Here is a 7,021-nt window from a genome sequence, read left to right on the forward strand (position 1 = left end):
TTTATTCAGAGGCGAAGTCAGAAAAGTTTTTCAAGGAAGACGAAATTAAATAAAATATTTTTACGATAGTAAAAATGTAATTTCGCCATTTTAATTAATATCTATATCTTTATCATTTTTAAAGGATTAAGTCAAATTTTTATCATTTTTAGTGGGTACAAAGTGCAATTTTACCTTTATTAATTTAAATTTTTATAAACTTTTAAGGGATCTAAATTGAAAATTTTCTATTTTAGGGCAGCCCCTGTATTTATTTATGGTTTCTTTGTTATTTGTTTGTTTATAAAATGTTCAATTAAATGTTAATGAATGTATTCATTCAATGTTGGTTTAATTTAAACAAACACAAATACACATAATTTTAAATGAACAAACACAAACAATCATAAAAGATGTTGATTCAAGGCACATAAAAGAAGGGAGAAAAAAAAGGTGAAACTAAAAGTAGATTGGAACGTTCTTCATTCATAAGTTAAAAAAAGAATGCAGCAAACAAAATTATATTTTAACCAATTATAAAATGTTCAAATTTGACTACTTTTGAAAATATTCTATGTTATTTAGTCAAAGATTTGTCATACTTTTCATCAACATCTTCGCTTCTGTTGGTTACCTTTGCCTGCCTTCCTAGTCTTAGGCTTCCTTTGGATGCAACTGCATTTCAGTACGTTGGTTTTTTAAGGCTAAAAAAAATTGTAACTGAAATGTTAGCAAACGCAAGGGTGTTTGGAAAGCTTTCTTCAGTGCGTTGAAAATGCATTTCATCTCACTGGAGTCTCAATTCCAGACTGGAGCCTTTTGTTCCAGTAAAAATTTAGCAACTTCAGTTGCTTTTTGTTTTCCTCTTTTACCCATATGTTCTTCAATTGCATTCTTCAGGCTTTTCTGATGTCTGTTACCTTCTTCTCCCCTTTCCCCTTCCCCTTCCCTTTCCCCTTCCCCTTGGGTTGCAAATCAGTTTGGTCAAGGACTTCTTCCGGTTCCTCCTTCATCCAGGTAAGGCTCCTTCTCCTTCTTCCGTTCTTCATTCCTTTTTCTTCTTCCGTTCTTCATCTTCTCTTCTCAGCATATTCTGTTTTGTTTCCTCTCTTTCTCTCTTTCTCAGGCAAATCTACCATGAATGCTTCCATTAGTACATCAAGAGATCACAAAGTCTTCTCAATTTCCCCCTTGAAATTAATTTTTCAAATTCAATTTTTATGAATTCTTAATTTGTGTAAAGAAGAAATAGGAAAAACTAATCGGAAATGTTTCCACAGTTCGGAGCGATGGCGGAGATGTTGAGCAAGGCGTCGACGATGGTGTTCCGGATTGAACCGATGCTCACCCCTACAACGATCCAAATGATGTCAGCATAGCTCCGCTTTTAGATAGTAAATTCGATTCGGAGAAGTGTGAGGCTCTCAAGCGACTCCTCGCTCTCATCGCTCAAAGCTTCGACGTCTCTAATTACTTCCCTCAGGTAATTTCGTTTTTCATTTTTGATTTCTTTTTATTGAATGAACTCTGAAAAATTTTCTTAAAATTTAATATTGAAGTGATCTGGATTTTGTAATTTCATTCAAAGCACCGTTTTGACTGCTGATAAGGTTTCTGGAAAGTGTAAATAAATTTAAGTGTCTAAAAGTTTAAATATCATTGTTTAATAGGTGTAGTGAACTTATCACAGGATAATTGAGAAAGAAAATTAAGCTATCGAGTGTTGTAGTTATAATTCATTGGATCTTTATTGATAGTTGTACTCTGATTAGTGAAGAAATGGTTGAATCGGGTCTAAGACTGTGGATAAAATACAGATAGTTGTTCATAATTGCATTCATGATATGAAATCAGGGTTTGGTAATGGATACTTTTAAATCTTATATTTGTTTGTTAATTGAGGTGTATATATGTTTTTCATCTCTCTGGTTGCTTGAATTACAGGTTGTTTAAAACATGGCATCTCAATCTTTGGAAGTAAAGAAACTTGTTTATTTGTATCTACTGCATTATGCTGAAAAGTATGTTTCGCAAACTTCTCTTACAATATTCTTTTTATTTTCCTATGGTTGCTTCCATATGTTAAGAAGCAATATTAGTAAATGAGGGAATTATTAGTATGAACAAAGAACATGCTTGCTTGAAATCTATCTCTAATTGCACCGGATAGAAACGGTATCAAGTTTAACTAGTTATTAGATAAGAGTAGTTATTAGATCATGGTTTTTAAGCACTTTTCAAGTTTAATTAATTACAATTCATTTTGAATAACTGTTCTTTTTCTTAATAAAAGCAGTGCTTGAGATGGTAGAAACTCATTAGTTTAAAATAATAGTGGTTCAAAGGAGAGGTGATGAGTGACCTGGATTGTATTTCTTGTATTTAAGCAGGTAGATTGAACTTATTGTTAATGTTTCTGTGTTTAATTTTGTAGGCGTCCCAACGAAGCATTGTTGTCAATTAATTGTTTCCAGAAGGATTTGGGGGACCCTAATCCCTTGGTGAGAGCATGGGCACTTCGCACCATGGCTGGAATTCGTCTTCATGTTATTGCACCTCTTGTTCTGGTGGCTATGGGCAAGTGTGCTAGAGATCCATCTGTTTATGTTAGAAAATGTGCAGCTGTGCTCTTCCAAAAGTACATGATTTGCGCCTAGAGGAACATACCTCGGCAATTGAAGAGGTTCACTTGATAGATTTATTTCTTCATGGTTATTTTTGCTTTCGTATTATCCACCATTTATTATGACCTTACTTTGCTACGACTCGATTTCCATTGTTAAGATCAGTTGAAAACTACTTCCTTAAAAGGTTTAGTATTTTTGGACAGAAGGTTTTAGACTAGTTTGGCATGCAATATGCAAAGATAATATCTTTTCATCTTTTGTGCCTGCATTTTTCAGGAATTTTTTTGTACCTAAATAAACATTCATAGATTTTTGCTTCTTTACTTGGGCGTCCAATTTTAGATGTCTTTAGTAGCATGACACCTTAGACATCTATCTCTTGTTATAATACATTTCGATAGGGTTGGATTTATGTTTGATGTTACAGCTGGTATGTCAGCTACATTTTGTTTGTAATTCTATTTAGGCTTTAGTCATGTATTAGTGGGAGCAGCTATACATTAGTTAACTGCCATATTTCATTGTAACATAAATGCTTCTCAAGTCAATGAAAAAGATCTGAATTTTGGAAATCAAATTCAGTTTTCTTATTGTTCAAACTTCTTTGCATTCGTTTTTCTTTTTCTCCTTAGTTTTCTGCTAAAAAAACCAACACATATAATCCGGACTACTTATGTATATGGCATATTGCTTATTCAAGTAATGAAGTTAATCTTTACATCATCCGGGTTACTTGCTTCTGTTTTCTAACTCTGCTGTCAAAACCCCAACAGATGTGATTTTTAATTCTTCCCTTTAGCATTGATGACCAGCTCAAGGCTCGACATTGCACGTTCTACATGGTGGCCATAGGCTATTTCAGTTACTAGCCAACGGTTGATTTTAGTTTTAAAGTTATTTGATGCTAGCAATGTTGAGTTACTAATAACAAACATTTGAAATAACATGCATTAAGACCCTTATTCTAGTGTTGCTTTATTATTTTATCTTTCAATAATGTTTTATTTTTCTAAAGGCTCAATAATTACAATAGTTTTTCAATAATGTATTGAGTCCCTACAATTAAATATATGATTAATTTTGAAATATTAAATAAAATAAATTTTTGAATTTTTCTTTAGTTTTAATTCATTTTTAATTATTTATTATTAAAATAAATATAATTGTAATAATTTTTAATCATTTATTAATTTTGTAATTGTTAAATAATTTTTAAAACTTCTATTATATATCATTTTTAATCAAATGTCCTTAAAAGTCATTTTCTATTTTCACCTCACCGCTACAGCTGTGTTTGAATCCAAACACACACTCCACCGCTGTTTCTAATCTCACTGCTACAGTATCTAATCTCACCGCTACAGTAATTAATCTCACCGCCACCGCTGTTTTTAATCTCACCGGAGCTAAACACACCGCCCATCCAAACTAAGCCTTAATCAAAAGGATATTTTCAAAGCTACATAAGAGGACAAGATACCTACCATTTTTGATTAATTAGGATTTTTGTGCAAAGCTCATTACTTCCTAGAGGTGTTCATGCCACCCGACTCGGTCGGCTCAGCCCATTTTGGACTTGTCTTGGGTCTACTTTGGACCGGCCCGGTTTATTTTATCGTTTAAAAATAATATAAAAATAAATAATATTAATATTACGTATATTTATAATTAAATCTTTAGTGGCAGTTAATTGTACATATCACGTCATGTTCACACTTCAATTTTGGCCACCCAACTTCTAAAATGTTTTTATTTTGATCACCCAAAAAAATATTTTTAAAATTATTGATTGGGGCAAAAAATTTTATCAAAGTGAAAAAGTAGTAAAAACTAAAATAATGCATTAAAAATTATCAAATTGTATTAGTTTATCACATCCCCGAAAATTCTAATTTTTTCAATATTGAAATTTTAAATTTCAATATATAAAAATAAATTAAATAAATTGTTGAAAAAATTTTATCCATTGGTAATGTTAACCAATTTATTACTGTAATATTGAAATTAATTAAATTATTCTCCTTCTATGTTTCCATGTTATTCTTAATGAAATTAACTCAATAACTCTTATTTAATAGTTGTCTATGAAACTTAATTCTTTTATTATATAAACTCGAACCTTCCATACTAAGCAAAGAAAAATCATTGCAATTAATTATTGTTCTTCATTTGGGTAAAGAAATGATGAAAAAATTATGAGCTTTGTTTGACATGAAAGATAAAATTAATTAGTTTAATTAATTGTAAGAATTTTTTTTTTTACTTTTAGCTTAGTATGAAAGACTCGAGATTGTTAAAAGAAATTTGTATTTCATGAACAATTATTAAAGATGATTTGTTTGAGTTTATTTTAATTTGGAAACATAAAATAAAATTTTAAATTTAAAAGGAGATTAATTAATTTTAATATTATAGTAACAATTTGATTGACACGGGGATAAAAATTTTTCAATAACTTATTTAATTGATTTTGATGTTTTGAAATTTAAAATTTTACTATTGTAAAAAGAGTAGAACTTTTGTTATGGGGATAAAACATTATTTAAAATTTCTATCAATTTTCACTTTAGTCCTTAATTTTTTTTACACCGATCAATATTTAAAAAATATATTAATTTAGGGTGGTCAAAATGAAAGTAGCCTAGAAGTTGGGTGACCAAAATAAAAGTGTGAGCATGATGTGGCGTGTACAATTAACTGACACTAGAGATTTAACAGTTGAGTAACTAAAATGAAAACGTCATAAAAGTTGAATGACGAAATCACAAAGATTTAATTTCGAGTAACCAAAATAAAAATGCTCTAAAAGTTGAGTGACCAACTTAGATAAGCCTCGAATTTGTCCAGCATGAATGAATCTAATACTACTTTTATCCCATTAAATTTGTCACATTTTGACTTTCAATGATAAAAAAATTTCAATTTTGACCTCTTTAAAATTATTTGAATAAAATAAAAATATATAATAATATAATTTGTAATTTTTTTTGCAAAATTTAATTAATTATATTTAAAATAATTAAAGTAAAAAAAGCTTGACTTAAAAAAGTATCAACTATAATATTTTTACTGGGGAAAAGAGAGCATGTAACTCTAAATGCCATCATTAATGATGATCACATGACATGAATTAACTAGGAATACCGGGACTGGACTAGAAAACAATGTAGATCCCTCAAGAAAAAACAAAACAAGGTAGATATTGGGTTTTGAACTCTAGACTGTTGGATCCTATCTTTTTTGTTTTGGTAAAAAATAGAAAAATACAAGAAATAAACTATGGCAACTAGCCTAACTCCCCAAACGAGGGTCTTACAAACATTCGCAAATCTTAGCTTCTCGAGTGAGCCATCTTGGCAAGTCTATCAGCTTCTTGATTCTTTGCTCTAGGTATATAATAAATATTCCAGTGAGAAATCTAAGACAGTAGCTAAATAATTCTCCTAATCAGAGCCGTATTGGACCCTCCTGTAGAACTCTTCCGAATGGCCATCATCACTTGAATTATCACATTATCCAAACCACAATCAATTAGGGTATTTAAACCAATCAATATGCCCCACAATTCGACCTCAAATACTGAACAGTTTCTCAGAAACCTATTATAACCCCATTTTAATTTCTCGCAACCCCTCATGTTGTTGCAAAATCATCCTCAAGCCTAATAGAACCATTTGTATCTAAAAATACCCAACCTCTTGGCAAATTAAAGCACAAGGTCATATTCCTCCCTGTATTCAAATGACTATGATTGGTCTTCAAAACATGTTTGGTCTAACTATACAAGGCTCTGATAGTTCCAAAATTACTCCATGATGCATCTTGAAAGATAAAAGAGGTTACGATTCTTTTAGATACACCAAATGATAATCCCGAAAAGACATCCCCAATCAACCTCCCCAAAGCAAATATCATACTAATTATGCAAATTGGACATTATCCATTCCTGTATGTTGCTAGAGTAGAACTTGTTAAGCCAATCAATGAAAATCAAGTGTTCCCAAATATCTCTCGCTATCGGACAGTCTCGTAAGACATGTAGCACATCTTCTGAGATATGTCCACAAACTTCACAACCCGAACTATGCCCCAAACCCCGACAAACTCTTTCAACATTAGTAAGTAATCTCTGTTTGAGTATTAGCCAAATGAAAACCTTACCCTTTTGGGACCTTTAAACTTTTAAGGGATCTCTCATGCATCTTTCTTGAGTTTCCATTATCCTTCTTTAATTTTCCTATTGGCATTTTTAATAGAAAAAGAACCTATCGATGAACCTCCCCAAATTATCCTGTCAACGCCTACTTCTGGATGTGGTGGGGGTATTCCTATAATTTTTCGTATAACTGTCTCAGGTACCCAAGTCCGAAATAAACCAAGGTTCCAAGTACCATTCACTAAAACCATATCACTAA

At 31.2% G+C, this 7,021-nt stretch overlaps 1 long non-coding RNA gene across 1 annotated transcript; it reads left to right on the forward strand.

The window, feature by feature from the left end:
• The first annotated feature begins 553 nt into the window (after positions 1 to 553).
• On the forward strand, positions 554 to 3,183 carry LOC121213853 (uncharacterized). The gene is made up of 5 exons (XR_005909323.1): positions 554 to 996; positions 1,106 to 1,152; positions 1,260 to 1,462; positions 1,924 to 2,000; positions 2,414 to 3,183. It is a non-coding gene; the product is annotated as an uncharacterized lncRNA (long non-coding RNA).
• The last annotated feature ends 3,838 nt before the right edge of the window (positions 3,184 to 7,021 follow it).

Source organism: Gossypium hirsutum, chromosome D01 (assembly GCF_007990345.1).
Source record: "Gossypium hirsutum isolate 1008001.06 chromosome D01, Gossypium_hirsutum_v2.1, whole genome shotgun sequence".
NCBI lineage: Eukaryota > Viridiplantae > Streptophyta > Magnoliopsida > Malvales > Malvaceae > Gossypium > Gossypium hirsutum.